At 36.3% G+C, this 17,213-nt stretch overlaps 1 pseudogene; it reads right to left on the bottom strand.

Annotated features, from left to right (window-relative positions):
- Positions 1-14,935: 14,935 nt before the first annotated feature.
- LOC116896717 lies at positions 14,936-16,551 on the bottom strand (annotated as a pseudogene).
- Between the last annotated feature and the right edge of the window lie 662 nt (positions 16,552-17,213).

Raw genomic sequence — 17,213 nt, forward strand, 5'->3', positions numbered from 1 at the left:
ATGGGCAATTAATAGGGGAAGTGAGTATCATTTTCTTCTGTAATTTGGCCACTGAAAAGTTGCCTTGAGTCAATTAATAAACTCCTACTCACACCGAGCACGAAACTCCAATTAAACACAATAGAACCCATAGGAAAAGAAGGGAGACTAATTGAAAAGACAGGATCTTATGAGGAGGATAAGAAAGAAGCATGATTGGTGAAAGGAATGAGATTTAGTATATAAATATACTAAATATATAAATATATATTTATATATAATATATACATACAAGAAACTCTCAGAGTAAAATATTGTAATACAAAAGTGCACCCAGGATATAGTAGGGTTTTGATGGTTCTACTCCAAGATGTAGAAGTGTACGGACAATAGAACATCCATGAAAAATCATGGTATTTCATCCTTGGATGGTACTATCACAGCCACTGACATGTATGTGATGTGATTTAAAAGCCAAAGTCATATTTTGTTTCTTTATTTGAATTTATTCTATATTATCTCTTTCTTTTATTGTGACTTCATTGAACTATGGTGGATTTATGATAAGTAAAATCACATTTTGTTATGAAATTATCCATGATTATTACTTGAAAGAAATTGTAGACATAATGAATTAATAGAATCTAAAGCAAATACATGTGCTTTGCACCCTGCCCTCTCATGTGAGGCGTTGGTCTTGAGGTGATATGGAAACTAGAGACATGTTCTACGGGAAAAAAAATGATAATTATAAAAAGATGACACCATATTCAAAATTCGGCAATAAAAGAAAACTAGGTGGGAATTTTTCCAACATGTACATAAACCTGAGCAAGGTTTGGGTGGGGTTAAGTCTATGACTGACCCTAATGAGGCAAGCACAAATAGAGAAGTCTTTAGTACGGGATTTTTACTTACCTCATGACAATATCAGAGGAGGACACTGGTTAAGGAGAGATGGAAAATGATTTGTAGATTAGAGTTATTCCTGTGGCTACATGTAGAGAAAGATGAGAAATATTACAGAAGTAGACCTTGGCAAGAGAACTGAGAAAGTCTGTGTAGATGGAAGGGTTACATTCTATTTCTTTACAAACACTGTCTTTGAGGGGATGAAGGTCAGAAAACATGGGAAAACACTATCAAGTGAAGTCACCAAGGCTATCTTTCTGAACTTGAACTGCTGTCTCTATCTGAGTGATTAGAGAGCTCCGGCTGGTCTCAAAAAACTAAACAAAACAAAATTAAACAACCCCCGCCAAAGTAAAACAACAACAACAAAACAAGCACAGTTAGAACCACTGGGCAAAAATCACCAATTTAATCTAAGAAAAAAAATCACTTTTTTGAGCAAAGTACTGGATATCTGCTGGCCATTATCTGGCTATAATCTTTGCAAATCTTCATTGCTTGCCTTTGTTACATGACATCAAAAAATATTTTCAATAAGAGACGCTCCATTGTTTTTACATGTTCAAGGTTTCAAATGTATATCAAACTGCAGGTAGCAAAAGGTGCACTGAGGTTGGAAACAAGAAGTGGAAAAAGAAACTCTTTCAGTCAATTGAAAATAGAGATAAGCATCCAATGTCTTCTGTGCATTTTCAAGATGATCATCACCCCAGCTGTGAAAAACAACTAACTCCCTCTCTCCCTGTCTCCCTGTCTCCCTCTCCACTCCCTCTCTCCCTCTCTCCCTCCTTCTCCCCCTCCCTCCCTCTCTCTCTCCCTCTCTCCCTTTCTCCCTCTTCCCCCCTCCCCCCACCCCTCTCTCTTCTCTCAATAAACCCAAGCAGCTCTATCACTTTTTAAAGACTCACATTAAACATTAGGCATCCCTTCTTCAAGACTGATGCTAATCCTATTGTACCTGGTACTTTAATAATTACTAGTTAGTCTTACTTGCCTGAAGCTTTTCTGACAAACATCTCGGGAAAGGTAGCTTAACCAATGTGCATGTATTTTCTTACAATTCTGTGAATTGGAATTGTGAAATTGAGTTGTTTCCTAATATGGTTTCTGGTGATACATTTGTTCCTGTTTTATACATAGCTACTTTAGCTTCAGCAGACACTTTTTGGTTCCTTAGTAGAGGGGTGGGAGGAGAAAGAAGAAAAGGAAGAGGAGTCTTATTACGAATATATCAATTATTCCATATAGGATCCTTAAACTTGTGAGTTTATTTAACCTTAAGTACTACCTTTCTTGATATAGAGCCATACTGGAAGTAACAGTGTCAATATTTATGTGGTAGAGGTCCATGTACATTTGAGTCCATCACTTATAGTTTTATTGGGGAATGGATAAGATCAAATTTCAGTGTACTGTTTATTCTTTGAATATACAAACAGAAGCACAAACTTATACGTGTTATCAATTTTTGTTCTGTTGTTTGGTAACTTTACCCATGTTCGATTTCTTTTTACATCTTTGAATGCATATGAGCAGATTCCCTTCACTCTCTGATCTTTGCTTGAAAGTTGTTTTCATCTTATTTTCTAACTGATATTTGGTGTGACCATTTTCCCTTAAGCATAGTTTGTTCTTCCTCCACAAGTATTTTAGAAAGAAATTCGGTATGGTTAATTTTTCTTCTACTTCCCTATGGCAGCACTGAAAACCCTTTTCTTGCTACTTCCAAGTTGGATTTTGAAGTGAACCACAAGGGGTAGTGGAGAAGCTTCTTTGGTAAAATATTTGCTATGCAAACGGGTGGTTCTGAATTCAATTCCTAACACCCACTTGAAAACTGGTTACAGTTGTATGTACCTGCAACTGAAATGTAGAGACACCCTATGTTTTCTGAGATAGCTAAAACTCAGCAAAACTGGTGACTTGCAGTTTCAATGTGAGAGTCTGTCTCAAAGATGAGGTGGAATCCTGAGCGTCTGTCACCTCCTGGGTCTCTGGTATATTCTAGAGGGCCCCCCAAAACTTACCTCCTAAAGTTTTCTGTTTCTATTCTTTCTGCTGGCCTTCAGGACTTCTGGTCTGTTTCCCCTCCCCCACTACCTGATAATGTTTCCCCATTCCCCTCCCTGTCTCCTCTCCCAACCCAAGAACACACCCCACACACACACACACACACACCATAACTACTTTCCTCTCCTTCCCAAGTGGGATTGAGGCAAACTCACTTGGGTTCTTTAGCTTGTTAACCTTCTTGAATCCTGTTGGTTGTGTCCTAAGAACTCTGTACTATTTTGGCTAATAACTCTTTATCATTGAGTACTTACCATGCATGTCCTTTTGGGTCTGAGATACCTCACTCAGGATATTTTCTAGTTCCATCCATTTGCCTGAAAATCTCATGATATCTTCTTTCTTAATAACTGAGTAGAATTCCATTGTATAAATGAACCGCATTTTCTGTGTCCATTCTTCCATGGTGGGACATCTGGATTGCTTCAGGACTCAAAGGGAGGAACCTTGGATGAAGTGCTGTACAGTGGGGAGGGGAGACTTGTAGAACAGACTTCCAGTTGAGGGAAAGAACATCAATTGGAGGAATGGGGTTGCCATCACACTGCCAAAAACTCTGACCTAAAACTGTTCTTGTTTAAAAGAACTGCAAAGATAAAAATGGTGAAGAAGTAGATCCAGTGACAGTCCCAAATTGGAATCCAGTCGACGGGGAGGCCTGGGGGCTTACACTGTTACTGGTGCTGCGGTGTGCTTGCAGACAGGAGCCTAGTATGGCTGCCCTCTGAGAGGTCCAACAAACAGCTGAAAGAGTCAGATGCACATACTAGCACCAAACCAATGGACAGAAGCTGGGGTCCCCCTGTTGTGGAATTGGTGAAAATTAGAAGAAGCTGAGAGCTGAGGAGAAGGGCAACTCTGTGGGAAGACCAGCTGTCTCAACTGATCTGGATCTCTGAGATCTCTCAGACACTTACCCAACAACCAGTCCGCAGACACCAGCTGATATGAGGCCCCTGACATATATACAGCAGAGGATTGCCTGATCTGGCCTCAGTGAGAGAAGATGCACCCAACCCTCAAGAGAATAAGGCTCCAAGGAGTGGGGAGGTCTGGTAGGGTGGGAACATTCTGTTGGAGATGGAGGGGGGCATGGGATGGAGTACAGTTTGGGAGAAAACTGTGAGGGGGATGAAGTCAGGACTGTAAAAAAGGATTAAAGAATAAACATAAACAAATTTAATAATAAAAATATGAGGTAGCAATTCACTGAAGAGAAATTTTAACCTTGACCTCCATTTTCTGCATGCATATGCATACATGTTCATGTAAACCAGAACACATATTCCCTTGAAAAGATAACCTACTATACACAGAGACTTATGCATATAAATGGGTATAATTAGAAACCTTATCATCCATCATTAGCATTTCATTCAAGGTTCATTTTATGGTTTTATGAATTGGATACGAAATTTTCTGGCTAGGGGTGTCCATGCTTTTTTCCCAACATCCTGTTTGTGATCTCCTTGAACTTTTAGTGCTATTTGTGCAAAAGAATGCTTTGTTTGTACTAAAACTCACAAATGATCAAGGTGGTCATTGTAATGCTGTCATCTACTACCATTAAATTTTTCAAAGCATTCATACTGCTTGTGATTTCATTACATTCTAGGATCTTGAGAATTTACAACATTCTAGTCACAATTCTAAACCAGTTAATGCTTCCTTGGATAAGTTAACATTTTCTATCTACCAAGCTTAAACCCAAACCAGGATTTATCTGGCAAACTGTCATCCGGATTCATCATTCCATAACTCCAGATATGAAATGTAGAAATTAAGTGATCCTATACCTAGATCTCATTATTCAAGTTGAACTGACTCCTATTCTGGCAATTTTTAGGCCTTCTAGTCATGGTACCATTTTTGCAATTATGTAGAACTTTATAATTATGAAAGAGTTCATGTATAGGGATAGCAGTATGTTTGAGTGGTAAAGACACCTAGGTTTGATCCCTGAGACCTACATGCAGACAAAAGAGAAACCACTAATTTTCCTCTGACATCTACATATGTGTGGTGCCATGTATAAGACTCTACCCAGTCACAAATACATTTAAAATGTACATTTTAGTATGCATATGTACATATGTACATATACATGTATGTATAAGAAAGATATGATGCATGATAAAAATAGAACTCAGGAAGAACCTCACAGCTTAAGATTACTTCTACAATCACTGAGCTATACTGTTTCTTCAATGTCTCATAAAATAAAACAATAAATTTTGTTCTGTATCACAGATATATAAACAGTGGTTTCATCTGTACATTTTCAGTATATACACATATTAAACACTGACTCACCCTTCAATGAAATTTCATAGTATATTGTTCCAATTCAAAATGTTGTTTCTAAAATCAATTTATGTAAAAAGTAGCTATACTAATAGGAGTTGATCTTAAATCCACACATGGAAACTGAATGACAGGAATATAAGAATTGTGCTGGTTCCAATTAATGACACAGCCTAACTATTACTAAACTATACAAAAAATGAAATTAATTTAAAGCTGCATTGAAGCTAGTCTACATTCTTACCAATATGTATTAATGTATAAAAATTACCTCAAGACTTAAGAATTCATCATTGTGGTGATAATGCATAAACATTTTTACATAATTGTTTTACATATTTTTTTACCTTCTGTAAATGTCTTCTTGAATTTTTATCAATAATTAAAGTACATTTTTGTCTCATTTCCTAATGATTTATGAAGTACTTTATGCAAACCTACAGCATATATCTTCCAGTTGGTAGCTTGCCACTTATCGTTTTGATCTGTTTTGACAAATAGGAATCTCAATTTTAATGCAATTAAATGATCAGTCTTGTTGACTGAGTCTTGTTTAATATGGTACTACTAAAGTAAAAATCATTTAAGTATTCATAATATTTTTTCTAACACAGAGTTTTCCTTTTCTTATTTCAAGATTTTGTTCTTCTGGGATTTTCCAAGTTTAAACACTATTGAGTAAAAAATCAAAATGAAAATGTTTACAGTTATGTAACATTTGACAAATTATGGTGGTCTTATTGCTACCAACAAGATGATAAAAACATTTTCATTGATGAATATTTGATTTTCTTCGGCTATGAAATAAATATCAATAAAACCATTAATAGCACTTACACTCATTGTCTTGTTTTTTTCTTATCTTTCCTTTTTGTTTCATTTTCCTTTTTTATTTTTTGGACAAGTGTTTCCATTTTTCTGGTGTAGTTGTTTTGCTGGTCCATATGATAAGATTTTACTTATTTTATATTTTGCAAAAAATTTCTCTGGAGTTAGTATATCAATCAGAAATGCCTGATGGATCCATTCACTCCACAAGGATCACATTGCATAACTTGAAAATAAATCAGTACATTGACTTATTATTGTAAGGAGAATATTTCTTCCTTACAATTCACTATGCCTGAGCCATGCTAGCTGTTTGGAATGTGTCTCTCCACAGTTCTTGATGCTTATGTATGCACGTAGAAAAAGCATCCCACATAGATCTACATAGATTCTACACAGATTCATGGATTTCCTGAAGGAAGGTGTCTACTTCCTGAGGTTTTAGAAATTTTCTGTTAGTGTGAAATATAACCCCTTCCTTTGTTTGTTTGTTTGTTTGTTTGTTTGTTTGTATTTTTATTAGGAGAGTAAAAATAAACATAAAGGAAAAGAGCCCAAGAGAAGGCACAAGAAACAGATAAAGACATAGGAACACATTTGTCTACACATAAAGGAATTCTAAATCAGCCTCTAAGCCAGAAGCCATAATATAGACACAAAAGCTAAAGCATAATAAAATAAATTAAAATGAAAGTGAATATAATAAAATAATAATAATAATAATAATAATAATAATAATAATAATAATAATAATTGCCATGATACAAGGTTATTAAACAAGGGGCCTCTAAGTATGCCGCTCAGTTTGTTTTCTATTGGCTGTCTACTGAGGAGCTTGTGGCCTATCTTTAAAGGTAGTTTATTTCGCCAGTGAAAATCCCTTGAAGGAAACTAAATTTTCATTTGCAAATGGTTATCGTTTAGAGGAAAAGGATTGTGGGAGTATGTATACATCACCTTTCACTTCTAGGACCCCATGAGGTCAGGTTTGAACAGTCCCTGTGCTTGCTGCTTCAGCCTCCGTGATCATATGTACATAGACCCCACTATATTTAGAAGGCCTTGTTTCCTTCCTACTTATTCTTCTAAAAGGTTTATGAAAGGATAGAACTTGATGGAGACATTCACTTTACCCCTGAGTCTCTCGCTCTCTTCACAATGTGGACCTGCATTTATATTTGTTCCCGTCTGCTGCAGGAAGAAGTTACTCTGATGGTAATGGAGAGAATCACCTATCTGTGAGTATAAGAATGTCATTAGGAGTCAAAATATCACTATATTCCTTTTCTAGAACACTAGTATTTGGTTTTCCTCTAGGCCTCTGAGCTATCTAGTCTTTAGGTTCTTGGTCACCTAAGTAGTACTGGGTATAGTTTACATCTTAAATGAAATTATATCAGTTGGTTACTCCCACAAGCTTTGTGCTACTACTTCACTGGCATTTCTTGCCAACAGGACACCTGTCTTAGAGTTGTCTTTACTGTGTATGCTTTTAGCAGCATGCAGAGTACATTTTGGTACCAAAACATAACCTGGTACACAAACTGATAGATGAAGGCTTTAGGTAGATACCAGCTCAACTTCTTCATGTTTAATGAGGTCCATAGGTGTCATTTTCAGCAATAGGATCTTACTCTTATCATATGGAGAGAAACATATAGTCTAGTGAACAGCCAACCATAGGTTAGGGGCTTCTATGTGTCCTTCTTGGCCATTAGCACAATTAATTGGAACTCATTTGCAATTCTGAGGCTTTATTTGGTGAGGACACAAGTCCACTGAGGGGCCTGGCTCCCCTGTTGTTTGGCTATCTGTGAATAATTTAGGAAGATTCTATGTGTTAAGTTTCTATATGACCAGTCTTTATTTTTTGTTGTCCCTCTATGTATTCTTCCCTAATCCCCCACTTTTATCCCTCTCTCTAATCATCATTTCCAGTCATCCTCTCATATCCTTCCTTAACCTTCTAATCTATTTCCTGTCTTAGGGAGATCCCCTCTACCAAACACACACACACACACACACACACACACACACACACACACACACACACACACACACCCTAAACCCTTATTCTATACCTAATCTCTGTGGTTGTATGAATTGCAATTGAATTGTTTTTGACTAAAGGCTAACATCTACATATAAGTAAGTATATAACATTTATATTTCTTGGTCTGATATACCTCATTCAGTAATTTTCCATTGGATAAATGTGCCACAATTTTCATTGTTTACATTTTCTGGCTACTATGAATAAAGCACCAATGAGCATAGTTGATCAAGTATCACTGTAACAAAATAAAGCATCATTTAGGTATATGACCAAGAGTGGTATAGCTGGATCTTGAGGTAGATTGACTCTCATCTTCCTGAGGAACTGCCATACTGATTTCTATAGTGACCGTACCCAAGTTTGCATTACCACAACCATTTGTACCTCTTATACCACAACCTCAGCAGCCGGAGGTGTCATTTTTTATATATATATAAAAAAAAGATTTTGGACATTCTGACTGGTGTAAAATGAAATCTCACAGTAGCTTTGATTTGCATTTCCCTCACAACTCAGTGCTGACCTTTCTTAAAGTACTTCTCAGAAGTCTGAGTTTCCTCTTTTCAGATTTATTTACGTACGTAATTCATTGGGTTGTTTGTTTGCATGGTATCTAGAGCTTTGTTGTTTTGTTATTTAGTTCTTTATATATTTTAGACATTGTCTCTCTATCAGTTTTATAGCTATTAAACTATTTCCCTTTTTGTAAGTTGACACCTTTTCCTCATGGTTCATCTTGGTATGCAGAGTTTTATATTTTATAAGGTCCTATTTATTAATGGTTGATCTTAGTGCCTGTTCTAACAGTATTCTGTTTAGAAATTCTTTCGTTGTACCAACAAGTTCAAGGTTATTCTTCACTGTATTTTCTATTTGAATCAGTGTATCTGATCTTACCTTGTGTTCTTCATTTGGTGTTCAGATTTGTGCAGGGAGAAAAGTATGGAACTATATGAGTTTGTCTACTTGCAGCTATCCAATTCGAAGAGCACCATTTTTGAAGATGTTCTTTCTTTCCAGAACCTATGTCTGGATTCTCTATAAAAAATTTATATTTGGTTATTCGTCTTGATACACTGATCAAATTGTATGAGTTAAATCAATAACAGACCTTGATCAACTTAAACTCCAGTGAAATACAATCAGTGGAGAACAGTCTATCAAGCAAAATAATTCAATGTTCAGATTGCTCTAATGCAGAATTATACTAGATTTGTAAAGAATATCTAATGACAATATGCCTCAAACTATTCTAAAATTTCCAATCTTAGGAACATTGTACATTTCCTTTGATCAGGCTAGTTATTATGATACTAACACACAGAGATAAATATAAAGAAAACATTAGAGAGCAATTTACTTTTTGGATCTAGATGCAAAAAATTCTTAACAAGTTTTATATACATATATATGTATATATATATATATATTCTTAACAAGAATATATAAAATTCTTAACAAGTTATATATATATATATATTATATTAAATAATATGTATATATTATTCAATGCAGAAAAGGCCTATGACAAAATACAATACCAGTTCATGATAAAAGTCGTGGACAGATTATGGATGCAAAGGAACATACTTCAACATAATAAAGGCAGGTTACATCAAGCCCAAACACAACATCAACTTAAAGGTGAGAAACCCAAAGTAGTTCCACCAAAATCAAGAACAAAACAAAGTTGTCCACTTTCTCCATACTTATTAAAGTATTGAAGTATTAACTAGAGCAACAAGACAGTTAAAATAGAACAAGAAGATACAAAAATTGGAAAAAAAATCAAAACATCATTATTTATAGATGACATGGTAGATATGATAGTATACAGCAATAACTGTAAAATTCCGACTGGGGAACTCCTACATCTGATAAACATAATGAACACTCCCTGTGAAGTCGCAGGATAGAAAAATGAACAAAATCTGTAGCATTTCTAAATCCAAATTACAAATATATTGAGAAAAAAACTTCATAATAGCCTAAAAAGGCATCTTGGGGTAACTCTAACAATTTTATAAGTTAAAAAACAAAAAAAAAAACATGATGAAGACATTGAAGAAAAATGTGAAGAACATATCAGAGGATGGAAAGATCTCTCATTCTCATGAACCAGCAGGATTAATATAGGAAAAGGGGCAACCCTATAAAAAACAATTAACAATTTAATGAAATTTTCTTCAAAATTCCAACATAGATTTTTACATTTTTATATATCTTCAAAGGTCAATTTTCATCTTGAAATGGAAAATATATAAAATAGAACATGATAGCTAAAATAATCCCAAATAAACAAAGGATTTCCAGGAGTAATCTCATGTCTGATTTCAACTCTGCTTACTATCAATCTTTAGCAATAAAACAAGTATGGTATTGACATGTGGAAGTTTTTCTTTTTTCTTTTTTTCTTTTCTTTTTTTTGAAAATGTCACCAGTGAGTCTTTTTCTAACCTGAAGTAATAAAGACTTTTTTCTTTTAGATTTCTCCTGAAAAATTACATATTTATTACACATGTTCTAAATCAAATTTTATTTAGCTAAGCACATGGCCAACTTTCAGATTATTTTAAAAGGTTGATTAAAGTTTAGAATCACTTAAGAGTTAATTTTGTTTTAATATGAGTAAATGTATGGAATAGTCTTCGTTTCCTCAACTAAATTGTCTTTGAGCATTTGCTGAAAATAGTTGAAGATATCTTGATGCATCTCTGAACTTGTACATTGTGTATCAAAGGCTCATCTTCATTTCTCTCCCCAAAAATAAGAACTGCAAAATTCTGAGCCTGAAGGTTAGACAAATATGTTAATCATACATGGAAAGTACCAACTACATAATTGTAAAACAATCAGCCCCTGTAGGTACATTGTATGACTGTTATTTTTTTCAAATCAACTTATTACTTTCTAGTAAGAATTCTTCATAAACTTATATTGAGAAAACACTAAGTCTAAATTCCAATTTTGAAAAGAAAATGCTTAATTTTCTAATCTTTCAGTATACAGTTTTCATTTTTTCTTCTTTTCTAATGGGTGTTTTGTAAAACATTTAGGAAAACAGTTAATCAGAGTTCATTGAGAGAAGCAGAATCAACGGTATGCAGAAGGTAGGAGGAGGTGAACAGGCTGGTCAACCAGTATAACAGTACAGGAAACATCTTCTGATGTCTGGCTCTTTATAGCTCAGGATGATGAATCAAGCTCTTAGTTACTCACTCTGCATATAAAAATAGTTATAAAAGCATTTTAATATAATCACAATAAGGGATGATAACATTTAGATTCATATGCTAATAACTGCAATTTGGACCCTGCTTAACACGTAAAAATGTAAAAAGTTTAAAATTACTAAAGGTAAAATGATGTTAATTTTAATGAATCCATTTACATGATTGTGGTAATTTGCTTCTAATCCTCAAAATATGTCAGGCAGGCCTCCTGGAAGGTTGAAGCCCATCATTGGAATGAAATACCCTTAGCAGCAGCTGAAACTCCTGTCCCTAGGAGAAAATTCAGCTTCAGGAAAACTTAGCTTTGCTTTAAAATCATTTCTGCTGACTAATGCACACAAACATTATACTTTTTTATTACCTAAAGTATTTATTTACTTTACATCCTGCTCCCAGCTTCCCCTCTCCCTCCTCTTTCTTTCCCCCCAACCCTCCCCCCTTTTCCTCAGAAAAAAAAAAAAAAAAAAAAAAAGGAGACCTCCCATGTATATGAACAGCAAGCAGGCAGTTTAGTCAGGGACAGTCCCTCGTCCTGCATTATGAGTCCCACCAGAAGACTTAGCTGAACAACTGCTATATATTTGTAAAGGTCCTCCCTAGGTCAATCCCATTCAGGCTTTCCTGTTGGCAGTTTAGTATCTTTGAACCTCTAGGGCCCAAGATGAGTTGATTCTGAAGATTTTGTTGTAGTGTCTTGATCTGTGTGGCTATCATCCTCTGCATCAATTTCCATCAGTTCTTGGGTGAAACCACCCTAGTAACAGTTATGCTAAGTACCAGTATAACAAAATATCATTAATAGTGTTACGGGAACTACTCCTCTCATGGCCTGGGTCTCAAGCTGGGCCAGTCACTGGTTGGCCCTTGCCTCATATGCTGCTCCATCTTTACCCCTAAACATCTTGTATGCAGAACAAATTATGAGACAAAAGTTTTGTGGCTGGGCTGGTGTCCCAATCTCTCCCTTGGAAGGATTTGCTGGTTTTAGGAGGTGGCTGGTGCAGGCTCCATATCCCCCATTCTTAGGAGTCTTACCTAGGGTCACCCCCCAGAGATTTATGGGAGTTCCCATTGTTTTATGTTCTTGCTTTCCCAGTGATGCTCACTTCAATCCAGTTATCTCCCAGTACTCTCTCCCTCTACCTTCCCCTTCCTGCTTCATCCCTTCTTTCCCCATCTCTATCTCCTTCCAAATCCAGTTGCCTATTTCTATATACCTCAGATGCCTAATCTAATGTCACCTCTCAGTGAGATTCAATCATCTCCTTGGGCCTTCCTAATTACTTAGCTTCTTTATTTGTATAGTTTGTAACAGGGCTATCTTGAACTTTATGACTAATATCCACCTATAAATGAGCACATAATATTTTTCTTGATCAGGATAATCATTTCTAGTTCCTCCCATTTGCCTGCAAATTTCAAAAAGTCATTGTTTTAAATGGCTGAATAATATTCCATTTTTTAAATGTGTCACATTTGATGACATTCAAAAATATAAAAAGAACTCAAAAAACTAGACAATAACAAACCAAATTACCCAATTAACAAATGGGTACAGATCTAAACAGAGTTACTTGACCAAGGAATCTCTTCCAGCCAAGAAGCAGTTAAAGAAATGGTCAGCATCCTTAGTCATCAGGGCAATGTAAATCAAAATAACATACGGACTTTATTTTAATCTAGTCAGAATGACTAAAAACTGAAGCAACAGCTTACTCAGGCAAGGATTTGGGGCAAGGGGAAAACTTCTTTGTTACTGGTAGAAGTGTATACTTGTACAATCAGTTTGGGGATAATTTGGTCAGTTCATAGAAATTTGGAAATAGATCTACCTCAAGATCCAGCTATATCACTCATGGGAATAGACTCAAAAGAAGTTCCACCTTCTCACAACAACACTTCTCAACTATGTTTGTTAGAGTTTTATTCATAATTGAAAGAAACTGGAACACGACCCAGACATTATTATCTATAAGCTATGATTTGAGTTAAAACCTAAAACTCAGGGATCCCTGAGCTGCAAAAAACTACTGTTCTTTATATCCTAAAGTACATACGTTTGTCTTCAAGTGCATTTCCATCAGTATAAGTCAGATCGTAAGTGATGCCGAAATGCTTTTTCCTAGTCAACTATGTATACTTTTTCAAGATGCACAGATTCCAAAGAAAAAAATTGAGGTAGAAACAATATAATCACAGAATCTAGAAGTTATGACAGTAATATTTACAGCATAAGTATATAAATATAAATATTGTGTGCTTGTGGCTATAAATACTCATCTAGACACAAAGCATTGACACTATGTCTGCATTAGAACAATTGGTTTTGTCTTTATTTCTTTGTGAGAGAAATGAATATGTTGCATTTAGAACATTAGATCAAACTCTGAAGATATACACATGTGCTGGTATGAAGAAAGTGGCTAAAGCTATAAAAACCCAAGGACATGCTCTTTAATTTTCAACTCATATTGGCCATAGAGAACATTTAAAAGAGGAAGATTAATTCATGAGGTAGAGAGCCCTTCCCTGTACAAGATGTTAAACAAACGAACTTTCAGGGCAAAAGTAAGATCCAAAACAAAATATTACTTTGTTAGAAAAGGAAGGCATATTTGCCATTCTTGACAACATAATTTCATTAAAGTCAGAGGGTAATTGCTATGTTGCTATGCTTTAAACCTTTCCGTTTGGCTTATGTTTTGGTACCAGAAATCTATTCTTGCTACATCTTTATATACATGGTATTTCATAGTAAGGTAGATTATTTATGTATTTATTAATAAGTTTTTAGACTTTCAGAAGCTAAATGTAAATTAAAGAAAGTGATCCTATGTCAAAATGCATTTAACTCACGTGTTCTCCCATGGTGACTGGATGGATAATACATGAATACCTGGACAACAGGTAAAATCGGCTCTAGCAATGAAAATCTATCCCTTCAACCCATTCCCACTTTCTTCCTACTATTAATAGATGCCCTCTTTTTTTTTTTTTTACCATATTTTCATCCTGGTTTCTACTCAGTATTCAGGAAATTATATTTTATAGTCTCACTTATTTTTATGTGTCTGGGGCAACACAGTGCATTGAAATTAGTTAGTAAAGAATGCTAATGCCTTGGTTAACTGCCTAACAATATTTAACTGATTTCCTATAATAACACATATTTACTCAAAATTTCCTTAGAGAATTGTTAGAGAAACTTCCTCGACATTAATTGAAACATATAGTCAACTAAGAATAAGTCTAGGAACTTATTAATAAATACATAATCTACCTTTCTGTGAAATATCATGTATATAAAGATGTAGCAAGAATAGATTTCTGGTACCAAAACATAAGCCAAGCGGAAAGGTTTAAAGGTTCTTTGTTTTATGTTGAGAAACTTAATTTATTCCCACAATGAAGGCTGAAGGAAAATGAGAAGCAAGAGTCTGATCCCCTGGCCCTTGTAACTGATGAAAAGGGACCAGGCACCAAAAGGTCTCGGAGCGTTACTGGGTTGCTGAGAGCTTGTTCAGGCAAGATGACAAGCAGAAACTGAACTGAGTCACTTGGGTAGCCAATAAGCCAGCTTTCGACTCTTCAGTACTGACCACTTATTTTTTTTATTATTATTATTTTTATTGGATATTCTTATTTGCATTTCAAATGTTATTTTCTTTCCTGGTTTCCCTTCCATAAGCCCCCTATCCTGTCCTTATCCCCTTCCTTCTATAAGGGCGTTCCCTCTCCCCAACCACACCCACTTCCTGCCTCCCTGCCCTGACATTCTCCTACACTGCAGGGTCCAGCCTTGGCCGGACCAAGGGTTTCTCTTCCCATTGGTGCCTAACAAGTCTCTCCTCTGCTACATATGCAGCTGGAGCCATGTGTCTGTCCATGTGTACTCTTTGTGTAGTGGTTTAGTACCTCGGACCTCTGGTTGGTTAGTATTGCTGTTCTTACGTGATTGCAAGTCCCTTCAGTTCTTTTAATCCTTTCTCTAACTCTTCCAATGAGGACCCCATTCTCAGTTCAATGCTTTGCTGCTAGCATTAGCTTCTGTATTTCTCATGCTCTGGCTCAGCCTCTCAGGAAATGGCAATAGCAGCATGAACTCCTTGACTCCTGTCAGCATGCACTTCTTGGCTTTATTAATATTGTCTAGTTTTGGTGGCTGTATATACTTGGGCTGGATCCCCAGGTTGGGCAGGCTATGAATGGTCACTTCAGTCACTGCTCCACACTTCGTCTCCATATCCCCTCCTATTCTTATGCCACTTCGTGGAATAAGTCAGAAGCAGCAGCAAGCAAGACCATCAACAACATCTTGAGCCCCATGAGTTTTTCTATGGTCGTACTCTGGCTCTGAAGTCCAGCAAAGGAAGGGGGCAACAGCCTTGGCTACTTTTAACATTGTAGCTAGGGTGCCATCATCATAATCCGAGACTGCTGTGTACATGGGACGAGCCATGCCAATGAGAGTAAGGGTTGAAATAGAGGCCTTCTTGCAATGACACCAGAGTGGAAAGTCTCACTAGCCATTGAACAAGGAAAATAAATAGTCCTCACTACCATGCCTAGCTTAAACAATGTAGGTGAGGCCAGGGGGTAAAGCTCCATTTTTAGCAGCTTTTGCAACCTCAGGGTTGGGGTATGGTTTTGGAAAATAGTCAGACAGTGTTCCTAGCCACATGAACATCTCCCCATCCTCATTAGGGCAATCCTGGACCTCCATTTCCTCAGCCAGCATGTATATTAGCTTCGTCCTCCATGTAGCATGCTCTTACCAGGTGGCTGTAAACCACCTAATCCATGCTGGTGCAGGAAGAGCACCCCTGCTTATCTACCTGGAAACCGCTATGAATGCTGATGTGAGGGGTCGTGCAGCTCCAGGTCACTGCAATCTTCCGGGAAAGAAGGGCTCACCCCACACCCACTGCTGCCAGCATTCCTACACTGACAGCATCACCCTTGAGCCTCCAGAAGACCAGACTTCAAGGACAAGGACACTGCCTGCGGTGCCAGCAGTGGAACATGCAGGGGCCATCTGCCTCCTGGCATGCCCGGAGCACTTGCACCTAGAAACCCCATGCTCTGTAGACCCGTCACTGACCAGCTAAGCAAAGCTGCTGCCACTGCCATGTCGGCCTCTTTAGTGTAGCCGCCGTTCCCTGTGAACATAGTTCATGAGCATGTATACTACAATGTACAATAGTTTCTAAGGTAATGAAAATCAAAACCATATTTTCTTAAAAGTAACTATAACATGGTTCAAACTCGAAGTTGAAATCTGGATATAAGAAGGTGTTATTTTTAGATGGATAAGGTTATTTTCTCTGTATTTATTTTGTTTAAATGAACTTAAAAATGTAAATACAAATGCAGACAATGTAGTGATCTACCAACACATTCACAAGACATTATTCTTTCTCAACTACATAGCATCTTCGTCAAAGTCAGTATCTATTCAATGATAAGCCTCTTTGCCTAAGAGTGACCTGAATTAGCTATACCTAGAAGAGCTGAGGTCTTACTTCTTTACTACATATATTTATCTTTGAAGTAACTATTATTTAGCTGGAGAAAGTTTTTGTTGGACCAACTAGATAAAGAATGTGATCATTGTTTAAAATAAGCTACCTATAATTTATCAAATTCTTCTTTGCAAACTTTTTCTGAACATATTACAGATACTATCTTACTTTCCCTGACAAAAAGGCTTATGATATATAGCATACTTTGTATTATTTATTTTGTTATTTTATGTGTTCAGGAACTGAGGCTTCTAGCAATTCAGTAATCTGAGCAATATTGCATAGTTATTAAGTAATCAGTAGCAATCT

The sequence above is a fragment of the Rattus rattus genome, chromosome 1 (genome assembly GCF_011064425.1).
Source record: "Rattus rattus isolate New Zealand chromosome 1, Rrattus_CSIRO_v1, whole genome shotgun sequence".
NCBI lineage: Eukaryota > Metazoa > Chordata > Mammalia > Rodentia > Muridae > Rattus > Rattus rattus.